Source organism: Pseudonaja textilis, chromosome 3 (assembly GCF_049901715.1).
Source record: "Pseudonaja textilis isolate UNSWEBS1 chromosome 3, rPseTex1.2, whole genome shotgun sequence".
In the NCBI taxonomy this organism is placed as follows: Eukaryota; Metazoa; Chordata; class Lepidosauria; order Squamata; family Elapidae; genus Pseudonaja; species Pseudonaja textilis.
Genome location: NC_141992.1, coordinates 23,702,078 through 23,714,575, shown reverse-complemented (window position 1 = coordinate 23,714,575; position 12,498 = coordinate 23,702,078). Strand labels below are relative to the sequence as shown.

At 38.3% G+C, this 12,498-nt stretch overlaps 1 pseudogene; it reads right to left on the bottom strand.

Annotated features, from left to right (window-relative positions):
- Positions 1–3,196: 3,196 nt before the first annotated feature.
- On the bottom strand, positions 3,197–4,802 carry LOC113434238 (polyribonucleotide 5'-hydroxyl-kinase Clp1-like; annotated as a pseudogene).
- Between the last annotated feature and the right edge of the window lie 7,696 nt (positions 4,803–12,498).

The window sequence follows — 12,498 nt, the reverse complement described above, 5'->3', positions numbered from 1 at the left end:
AACTAAATGAATTTCTTTGAAGCCTGCTTAAAATATTTTAAGATATGACCAATCTCTGGACTTATATCTCACATTCCTATGCTTATCATTTAAAAGGTATTTATTAATAAGAAATGAAGCATTAATGTAAAAAGAAAACATTTCTCTAGTCAATAACTCAGGTAGGAAAATACCCTGAGGCTTATTCTTAGGTCATTATAGGAAGTTCAATTTATTTTTCCTAAGTCTTTTACCACATTATCTAATATTCATAGCAGGAATAAAAAACTTGCAGACATACATAGAGGAATACAGGTAGTCCTCAACTTACAACAATTCATTAGTGATCATTTGAAGTTACAAAAAAGTGATTTATGACCAATGTTCACACTTAAGAGCATTGCAGTATCCCCATAGTCATGTGATCAAAATTGAGATTTATTATGGTTTCTGGGTCCAGGGGCCATGTGATCACTTTTTGCAACCTTCTGATGAGCGAAGTCAATGGGGAAGCCAGATTCACTTAACAACCATGTTACTTATTTAACAACTGCAGTGATTCACTTAATAAATGTGGCAGGAAAGGTCATAAAATGGAGCAAAACTCACTTAACAATGTCTCACTTAGCAACAGAAATTATGAGTTCAATAGTGATCATAATTCAGGAACTACCTGTATAGAATCCAATCAGGCCTGCATCAGGCATATATAGCTGCTGTCAATCTACTACTGCTTCTCCATTTCTCTCTTCACTGAAGCCAGGACAAAGCACTGTGGATGAGTGGCTTCTGTAGTTGCCATACTTGTAACTGTGCTTGTAATTCTGAGTCCTTGAATTCTATGCCTTGAACCCAGACACAGTCAGACTCAGAGTGGGATGAAGATTAATGTGTCCCATTGATGTCAATGGGCAAGCTTTGGCCATGAATCCAACTCTGTGAGTCTAGAATTAATTTCTCTTAAATGTCTTTCTGCACAGATAAATGAGCCTTCGTCTCTGTCCAATTTCACTTTCAAGAAAAAAGCAAGAACTTAAGAAAAACAGATTTCTGGATCTTGCTTTTATAGATAAAAGCAAATGTAGAGAATTTCCCTTCCCCCTGTCATGTCATCTTTTCTCATTCTTCTCTCCCCATATGCCCATCCACCACCTACACCACTCCCACCCCCATTCCTAGGTCACTGTCTAGACAAAGATCTCTTGGGGAAAGCTAAGAAGGGAATAGGAAAGGAAAATAGAAAAAAATATGAAACTCAAGCTAACAATGATCAGATTTGTGATAATGCTAAATTCAATAATGATGATCCATCCTATTCAGGAAACTGTTTTATACTAGCTGATCTTGGCAGATGTCTGGAGTAAGAGAATTGCCCTATATTTTTTTATTAAACCATATTTCCAGGTTTACTGGAACAATTATTTTTCTCTCCTGATATCCGGTGTATTCAGCTTTGATTATTGAAGCAAACAGCTTTGTTCTTACCTAGCACCTGCCCTTCCCATCCACTCTTCCTTATAATTAGAGAGAACAAAAGTGCATTAAAACCTACATCATAACATCGCCCTTTAAAAGGTTGCTAAGCTAGAAGGTGCTTTCAGGTGTTATGTCACAAAGGAACAACAAAGCAATCAGAATGTTGCCTGTGTTTAGTGATAGCAAGTTTAGTTAAAGCATTCTCTTAGGGCTGATTTATATTTTATATAACAAGAGTGTTTGCCATATGTGTTTTGCAAAGCTAATCCTTCGAAAATGCCATTGTCCCAATCTTGTTGCCCATATTAAGCCTCTGAACAAATGTTTGTTGATCTCAAAAATTATCTTAAATGTGCCATACGTTAAACAAATGTGCAATTCAAATTATTAAAATTTGAAATTTTAATAAATTTGAAATAAAATTATATGACATGACCTTTTAAGTTTAGGCTGCCTTCCCCCCCAAAAAAATTTAGTTCAATTGTGAACAGATGTTCTCAGTGCTAGTGATGACATTTGAGAACTCCTGGACCGAAAACCAAAGTAGGCTCAATAAATAACATTATTTTATACAGGGGATAATAATCTATTTACAGTATAAAAAAATAGATCTGGAACTTATCACTCTAAATTCTTTTAAGGTAGAGGAACTTCCCATTCCAAATGTAAGCTAATATTAGAAATGAGAAACAAATTAGGGAGTTATGAATAATATTACTATATAGGTAAAACTGCAAATTATTACAGATGTCCCTTGAAAGTGTTGGATTTTGACATACAATTTATCAATTCCATGAAAGTATTTCCTGGCTGTCCATATTTGGGTACCCCGGACATTCTACAATTCTAGATCTTTGAAAACTAAAAACATCATATGGCAAATAAACCAAAGATGAAACTATAATATGTATCCTCAGCATATATTTGGCTTCTGGGCAGGGACATATGAGCCTCACTTCCTTAAAGGCAGTAAGGCAGAAGTAATTTTAACAATGCAATGGCATAGACATATTTTAATCTGCTTTATATATTCATAAGAAGTGGTGGGATTAAAATTTTTTTACTACCGGTTCTGTGGCCGTGGCTTGGTGGGCATGACATGGTGGGCGTGGCAGGAGAAGGATACTGTAAAATCTCCATTCCTACCCCACTCTTGGGGGAAGGTTACTGTAAAATCCCCCTTCCCTCTCTACCCCACTAATCTGATTTCCAGCTCCGTTCTCCTGTGCAGGGCAACAAAAGAAGACCCAGCCGATCAGCTGGAACTCGGGAGGGAGAGAATGGTGGTGGAGCCAGTCAGAGATGGTATTTGCCGGTTCTCCAAACTACTCAAAATTTCTGCTACCAGTTCTCCAGAACTGGTCAGAATCTCTTGAATACCACCTCTGATTCATAGTATATTAGATGATCAATCCTTTTAATCATAATTCTCTGAATTTGGAATGCTAAATTGTAGGTTCAGGTCTTCTCCTGAAAAACAACAAATGAGACTTGGATACAGTTTTGAGGAACTAGTTTATTTATATTTATTGGCCACCCAACACCAGTAGACTCTGGGGGGAAGGGTTACAAAAATCTCAGTGAAGTTCAGTTTTTTTTCCTTATAAATATGAATCATTTTCTTCCATGCATTCCATTACAGCAGACCCAATACCATTTCAGACAAGTGGCTGTCTAGTTGTCTGGGCAGGAAAGAAATAGGGGACTTGGCATTCTAGGTGCTCAGTCAGTTGAATCCCAGTTTCAGAAAAAGAGGCTCAAGGAAAAAGGCAAACTAAACAATTTGCTAGTCCGCAACTCTATTATAGTTATTCATGAGCCAAAATCTATGAATCTTCTCAAATTCATGTTTGAGAATTCTATCTAATGACTGATAAAAAAATATAGAACTGATTTTCCCCCTTTCAAATAACTCAACTTCTACTGTACTCATTACTTATGCCTCTTTTGGGGGGCAATTATTCAATTTAAAATTGTAATTTTATTTGTAAAAGAGCTACTGGGAACTTGGTGGCGCTTTTCCAGTCTGGACACTATTTGAGATCCATGAAACAAATGTCCATGATGAGCAGGAAATTCTTTGGCAATGGGCGTGGTGCTGGTGAAAGCACTGTGAACACTTGGCGTTCCAGTTACCACAATGAAACCAGCCATAGTGGTCTCAGAGATGCTCTCATCAGTGCCATCAGCAGTACTAACATTTAATAGATGATGAACCATGTCATGGCCAGGTGTAACTAGGACTAGCTTGTTGATTGTCTTCCTGTGGGATGCCCAGAGGCAGACATGAGTCAGGGATAGTGGGAGCTCCCACTTTATATATCTTAACATCAGAGAACTTGACATCAAAAGCATGTAGATAGAAACATCCTCAGAAGCCATAGTAGTATTCACATATGCGGTCATCATGAATCTCCCACCAGAAATCTTTAGAGTGCTCTACTACTCCATCTGATTTGGGAAGTAGCACAGTTTGAACAAAGTGAGGCAGATCTCATTGTAGAGGCGTTCTTGATCCAACACTACAGCAACATCAACTTCAAAAGCAGAAGCAACATGTACAAGTGCCTGATATCCAGATCCCTTCACCTAGCCACAAGTATTGATGATACAACCACTGATTGAAGCTCTACAGTTCACTTCACAACATTGATTACACACATCAGCCAAGTGAGAGGTGATTTTGTTATAGAGTTTGATGTTTGTGCCAGGTGTGGAGGACCCAAAATGTAAACTATGGGGCTTGAACAGAGAATCCCTCTTCAACATCTGCAGGTCACTCAATATAGAGTGCTCCCATAGTCCCTGGGATTGAAACTGAGCCCTGGCCTACATCCAGTTCCACAAATGTGGGTCAGCATCCAAGACGCACAGCATAATTCAACAGCAGGTGGCAGACCGTTGACTTGCCTACATCTGTGGGGCCCACCACCATTACCCAAGGTCCCCGCTCATCTTCATGTTCAGCCTGCAACCGCATCTGCTCCAGAGTTGTGTGGGTGTTGAGGTAGAGAAGAATGGGTGTATCTCTGAAGACATAGGCTACTTCACTCCGGCCAGTTAGTTGCACAGAACAACCATGTCAGGTAAATTCAGCAACTTTAGCACCAGCATCAAAGGCGAATTTCTTGTTTCGTGTCAACTCAGTTCCAAAGATTTCAGCAATGCCTGTCATAAGTTCCAGCAGGACAGTTTGTGAAGCCTCAACTTCAAAGCGGAGTTGAGTCTTTCTCTCCAGCTCAAACTTGGCAACCAGTTTCTTTTCATCTCCAGTCTCTTCAGCCATCTTGTTTTATTCACAAATTCTGCCAGCACCATCTCTTCCATAGCCATGCCTTAGTCGCTGCTCTGGAAAACCAAGTACTCGGTTGATCGGCCCCAAATCTACCCATTCTTGACCATCTCACATTAGCTGGTTCTGTTAATTTTAACCTTCTCTAAGACTTCTCCCTATGAACAAGCAATTTTTCTTTGGCTTTCAGAGCTTTAAGTCTTTGAGTAATGGACGGGGGTCAGAGGAGGTCTCTTTTGTGTTCCTTTTATTTGGAAGAGATTGAAGCACCAATTCTGAGTTAAAGGTGGAGTTTGATTGGCAAATAAAAAACTATAAAGTACAATAAATCCTACTGAAGAGCTCCAGTCAAAACATCCCAAAGAGCAACTAATGCTGCAGTCCAGATGTCTCTGAAATGTGTCGCATAATTGGTTGACTTGCCAAATAAGGAACAGTCTGACCTAGAGGGGAGCCCTGATGCATCTTGCAGGAAGAGCTTTGAGATATGGGCATCAGTCTAAAGCCACCATTTGCAGGAAGACAAGGTGCAAAAGTTTTTTCATTCATCACTCTGTGTTCATCAATAATACCTTCATCTATGAGAGTAGACACCATTGCTAAAGTGGGGGTAGTGTAAGTGGTTGGGCAAGGATAGGTGGGCACAGGTGCAAGTGGAGCTGAAGAAATAAGTATTACATACACAATGATGTGAGCTCACAACTGCCGGTTCTTTAGCTGGTGTTGGCCTTCATGCACATCAAGTTCTTCCCAAGAACCAAGGATGTCATATCAGTATAGTATATTTGCAGATCCAAGCAGCATGGCCTTTTGTAATTAACAAATGAAAATTTTATCAACATGTAGATTTTTTAAGTGCTGTCCAAGATTGTTTTGATACTGCACCACTATGCTAATAACCACTGGGACCACCAAAGCCAGTTTATGTCATAATCTTTCAACTGTTACTTTGTGATCTTCCCCAATTCTTTCTCTTCTATTTTACTATCCCCTGGCATTGCTACAGGAATTATCCACACTTTCTTCTTTTTCAAACACAGTTAAATCTGGTGTGTTATGAGCCAAGGCTTGATCAGTTGTATTTGGAAATAATGCTATATTGCAATCTGCTCATCCTCATCTACTTTTCCAAGTAGATGTTCCCACCCAATTTTTCATTATTGGCACATGGTAATATTTACAGATGTTCCAGTGAATAATTTTGATGACTATGTTATGTTGCTGTTTTTAATCAGTTTGTGCAAATGTTTGCATGAGCTGAGTATACTGTATGGTAGGCCGTTTCTCCTGCTTCTTTGCATACTCTGCTTTTAGAGTTATTATTTAAATATATATGCCCCCCCCCCCCAGTTTTTGTTTTGTACAGCAACACGCCCTCTGGAAAAGTAGATTTTGTGATTTTATCTCCTTGACTGTCTATCTTGAAATGTCTAATTTTGAGCAAGTCTTTTCTGAAGAAGAAAGATTACAGTGCTGCCATCTGTTTCCCACAAATCAACATGACTTACTGGCTTTTAGATAGATTTAACTACATTCTAAAAGTCATGAGCTGATTGCAGGGAAGGCAATGTGAGCATGGTATCATATCTGGAAAATCTTTTTCTTACTTAAATTACATTTGCCAGATGGCACATTCAACAATGAACCATCCCTATGGACGGTACAAATGAGAGTAATTCTTTTTATTTTATAATATTTTAATTTTATCCCTTGACTGTTAATCATCAGAGGCCTATTTAGATGTTGGAAAATTCAGGTGGGGACTTTTATATCCTATCCTCATTCAATATTGCACACTGCCCAGAACCACTTATCACAAAATGGGCAGCTATATACATTTGATTAATAAGTAAATAAAAATTTCAAGGATAGGGTTGCACTGCTACTTATTTTTTTCTATGTAGATTAAAAGAAAATAATAATCATACATATATATACTGTATGCACGCTTTTGTTCTCTCTCACACACAAATCTGAATGTGACAACAAATTTAAAGGACATTGGGAAGACTAAAGTAGAATTCAGAAGTAAATGGGAAGTGTTAACTTAAGGGTTAATGAAAATAAATGAGAAAATCCCCTCTGATCCCTTATAATCCTCATGGTTTGAGTACAGCTGTCAATCATTAGCAGAAACTCTTTTCTAAAAAAAATATTTCCCAATGAGTAAGGTATTTTAAACATACACACGTATTTTCCAGCAGAAATATGCTGACAAAATTTTTTTCCAGTTTCAACAGGGAGAAATATGACCAAAATCTGATGCATATATTCAAAAAACTATCATACTTCTTTTGCTAGTGCAAAAATTTAGATTGTCTACTTAAGTTCTTTTCCTTTTTCCAACTATAACAAGAGTGTATGTCTGTACTATTGTAATCATAGCTTCTATTGCTATTGTTAAGGAAAGTACATGAACCAAAAGTAAGCTTGATTCAAGAAGACTTACCATTAGCACACCTATATAGCAGTTACCTGTCCCCCTGGATTTTGTATTTTCTGTTGCTAACATTCATGTTTTTCTTTATTAATTTTAGTTACTATGGATATCTCTTATTTTCCAACAAGTGGTTTACAGCAGTTTTTATTTAATTTAGAATATCTTTTGATGCTATTTATAAATATTAATGCTTTGTTATCCATGGGACCTGCATTGCCTACTGTGGAACAAAATAAGTGTATATAAATACAAAACATATATAAAATAAGATCATTAACCAATTTTGATCAGCTCCTCTGCTATTCTTTGGGTAGTCACCAGAGATGGTATTCAGCAGGTTCTGACCAGTTCTGGAGAACCGGTAGCAGAAATTTTGAGTAGTTCGGAGAACCGGTAGTGGAAATTTTGAGTAGTTCAGAATATCACCACTGACTGGCCCTGCCCCCACCTATTCTTTGCCTCCCAAGTCCCAGCTGATCGGCTGGGTCTTCTTTTGTTGCCCTGCACAGGAGAATGGAGCTGGAAAGCAGGTTAGTGGGGTGGAGAGGGAATGGGATTTTGTAGTAATCTCCCCCCAGGAGTGGGGTGGGAATGGAAATTTTGCAGTATCCTTCCCCTGCCACGCCCACCAAGCCATGCCACATCCACCAAGCCACACCCACAGAACCCATAGTAAAAAAATTTGAATCCCACCACTGGTAGTCACATTCCTTAATGGAACTGCTTCAACATACCGAATGACACAGTCACAGCCATCCACTTATCTGAAATGATACAGAGCCTCCTGTTTGAGCAGAGGGTTGGACTCTTCCAAGTCTGTTATTATGTTAACCAGAAGATATTTTCTGCCTTTACTACATTGTGGCAAAGGGCTTACAGCAGGAGTTCAAACTCAAGTCCCATGGGCCAGATCCACCCCAGGGTGCTTAAATCTGGCCCACAGGGCCGGCCTGGAAATAGCAAATGACTGGCCCGCAGTGCCTCTTCAGCCATAATATGGCACGGGAGGGCCCCGTGCAAGGCCCCCCATGCCCCATTTTGGCTGGCAGGAGCATCCTTGCTGTCTCCTCCCCCACCTGCCAGCCCACAGAGGAGAACTACAGAAATCCAGTTTGACACACCAGGCTTACAACATCCATAGATACTTTAGAAAAGGGATAGAGATTAAAGGTATTCTTTTCAAAGGAATTTTGTTATGTTCCCCTTTTGACTTTGCCAACTGACATATAAAGTAGGTTTTACAATATTGGACCATCTCTCCATAGATCCCTGGCAATAGAACCTATCCAAAATTCTATAAGTGGTCCTATCTCTACCCATATGTCCAAATCCATAATTTTCCTTCAAATCCCACCCAAATGCACATTGGGCTCCACCCACTTATCAATTCATAAATCCCAACTGATTGCAGTTCCTGGCTATCAAAAACCTCTCCACCTCTATTTTAAAATAAAGAAGCAGGACTTATTTGAAAGGGTAACATTAACAGATTAAATTCTATGGATATGTTTTGCAACATTTCTAGCTCAAAGAAGAAGCAAATGCTGCAGTGACTGGTTGACTGGTGTTATTTAGTTATGTATTTAATTAAAGAAATGGAAATATTGTATAGAATCAATCAGGACAACTGCAGTAACAGATAAAATTGGTAGACAAAGTTATTTAAATAGATAAGTGAAATAGGGTCAAAAGGATTAAGAATTAAGGTCCTTTGTAAAAGGTAATTTGGGGGGGGGGAGCTAGATATAGCAGATAATATATTTAAAAGTCTGTTTGTTTGTGCCTGTAAATATCCACGGCTGATTTTGTTCTTCTTTTGGCTTTCCCTTCTCACTTTAGGTTGATTTGGAAATAAATCCCCCCTGCCTTCCACCCCAAACTTTGGAGTGTAAAAGAGAAGCTCTTTGCTGGTCCAATGGCCTGCAGGCAGGATTAAAGTGTTAGCTCGGTGTCTATCAATCTGTCACTTAAACATTTACCAAACTGCTGACCACTTCCATTCAAAGACCATTAAACAGGGATTAGGCTTTTTCCTGGGTTAAAATGCTAGGAATGTCACACCCCTGCCAGTTCAGTTTATGTGCAGGAAGAATAGAAATTATATGTTTATTGACTCCTTGGTTCTATCTTCTTGTTTGCATTGTCAACTTTCAACTTCCCAAAGTGATATCCAATTACGTCTTACTCTTTAAAGCTTCAGGCAAGACCCACACAATTTACGACCTAACAACAAGCTAAATGCAGTCTACCAGACTTGAATTGTAGCTTGTCAAGATACTTGCCAGGTACTGGGAGCAGAAGAAATAAACTATGGTCTGTTGTCCATGAACAGGACCTGCATTTGGCTTGGTAGATTAATAGTTACTGCACATAAGCCTATCTTGAAAGAGGCTGAATACAGTATCCCAGATGCAGTTTGTATCAGACAAAAATACCAACATGCAAAGAGTTTTAGGTAACATAACATGATGGTGCCATCACATTCTAGATAGTATCCTTCAGACCCCCCAAACTAAAGAGGAATTTATTATTAAGGTAAAAGATAAAGGAGTCCCTTCAGATTTTACTCTGCTAGTCTTTGCAGCTCATCTCTGTTTCAAGGCCATTGAGCCAGGGCTGTCCGAAGACATTTCCATGGTCATGTGGCCATCACAGAGTGCTGTTACCTGCTCACCAAAGTGGTACCTATTTATCTACTTTCATTTGTACGGTTTCAAACTGCTAGGATGGCAAGAGCTGGGGTAAGGATGGGAGCTCATCCTGTCACATGCTCAGGTTTCCACCTGACCAGCCCAGCATTTAACCACTGAGCCAATGCACCACCCCAATTAATAATTATTTCATGCATTAACTTAAAAATACTTGCTGCAATTATTAATATATTAATAAAGCCCCAAATCTCAAAACTATTGGTGATTTTGCAAGAATCAGCACTATTTAAAAACAATATAAAAGCAACATACATAGCAGACAAGGAACTAAACCAACTGAGACAAAACAATAAGAATTTCACAGGTTCCCTGTAGTATTCTAACTGAGAACATATCCATGTCTTAAGTAGGCCAATACATTTTCTCCATCTCTAATTTATATTATCACTTAGGAAGTACAATTGTAGTTCCAAACAGAAAGAGGATTTCCAACAAGAGACCTTGATTTTACCAGATGCTTCAAAAAGCCTTTTATTCTAAAACAATTGAAATAAGCTTTTGCTCAGGTGGGCATTGAACTTGCAATTTATTTTGCAATCAACTTCATAGTTTATGTTTCATTATCATAGGTACTTAGGTCTGGGGGGAAAAACTGTCTTCTCCACTAGCATTTGGAGACAATGCAATTCTATATATATCTACCCAAAAGTAAGCTCCATTCACTATAATGAGGCTTACTTCCAGTCATGCAGGTAAGGATTTGCTTTTTGATTACCTTTGTAATTTGGTCTATTTCTGGCATCTATTCTGACTGTTGTTTAACATTATAAATATACTGTATATTGGATTTTACACTACTTTTTAAGCCACAAAACTTTAGTACAAGATGGGACAACAGCCTTTTCATAAATAAAACAAATGATGGTTTGCAGTACATGCAAAGTGTTTGAAAGATGTGCTTAGGGAGGCACATTGGTTGACCAAAGCACCTCCTTTTAAAACATTAAAGTGGCCATATCATTTACAAGGCTTCCATAGCTACTTTGAAAACTTGCTCCTTGTGTTTATGTATGTACTTCACTCATACTCCTGTATAAAGCATTATTTCAGCAAATACTTCACACTGAGAAAACAGAACAGCTTTGGAAAGAACTGCATAAACTATGCAAAAGACACAGCTGCTTTAATGCTTTGAATGGAGTTGCTTTGTTTTTACTAATGTGCTATGTACAGGGGTGGGATTCTACCAGTTCACACCTATTCACTAGAACCAGTTGTTAACATTCTAAGCAGTTTGGAGAACTGGTTGTTAGAAGAAATTACTGGCCTAATCCTGTAAGGAAGGCAGGAAGGAAACATTCTGGTGTTGCTTACAGAAACTGCTTCTCCGTTAACCCTTCTTACATTCTTGGCAGGACTAGACTTCCTGTCTCTGGAACTTCTCTGGAGTTTTTTTCTTCTCCTTTGCTGGTACTTTGCTTGTGTGGGGTGACCATTCAAAGTTACAATAGCACTAAAAAAAGTGACTTATGACCATTTTTCACACTTACGACTGTTGCAGCATTCCAACAGTCACGAGGCCAGGTGAGGAAATGCATGCCTTGATGTGAGTGATGTTGAGTTGGCCACGCCCAGCCAATAACATGACCACCAAGCCATGTCCATCCAGTCACATGACCACCAAGCTATGTCCACCAACTAAGCCACGCCCACAGAACCGGTTGTTAAAAAATTTGAATCCCACCCCTGGCTATATACAATATTTATTTCCCAAGTTTGTTTAAAATTATAGTTTTATTAAACTTATCAAAGCATAAAATACAAATAAAAATGAAAGTAATGGGAAGTCGAGGAGAGAAAAGGAGGAAGGAAAGTGTCAGGTAAAATAGAAGAGAAAAAGAAAAGCATTGACTTCTAACTCTTTTTAGCGCAGTAGAATAACATAAAAACATTACAGCCTCAACTTAATATTGTAGTCTCAACATTTATTTCCAATGTTTAGCAAAGACATAGTTCACAGTTCTTAGGAACCATTAAAAAATTGAGTCTTCAAATTTTTAACATTGATTATACAAGTAATTTGTTGTCAGTAGTATTGATTTGTCTGTTACTTAAGTGCATCATGATTTTCTCTACCCGATTTTATAAATTCACAGAATATATTGGACAATACACTAAGGACATGTTTTAAATTCAAACAACAATGGAAGGTTAAAATGTAGTTGGCTTAAAATATCATATAAGCACCACCAAAATATGTGAAGTTAGGCACCCCAGGTACAAATAGAAATCTTGGAGGTCAATGTTTGTCTATTTTAATTAATGCTGTGTGAAAATTTGCTTTGCAGTTTCTCATATGGGCTTTTGTTCTCCTTCGGGGAATTTCTAATTTCTTTTTGTAATTTCATTATAATAAGATTTCATTAGTGTTGGAAAAGGCAGAAGGCACTACTGCTGTTTGTTTTCTGTTATACAGCTTTCCCTTGTTCTTTGGGTCTCCTTGGCTATTCACACTTTCCTTTAAAAAGCCCATGGGAAAAATCACTTCATGATTAAATTCTTACAGATTTTATTGAAGCATGAAAAGCCAAGCTGATTGTAGGCTAGTGCAAGGATGATGGTATCATGAATGACATCTACCTCTTGGCCAATTAGTGCAA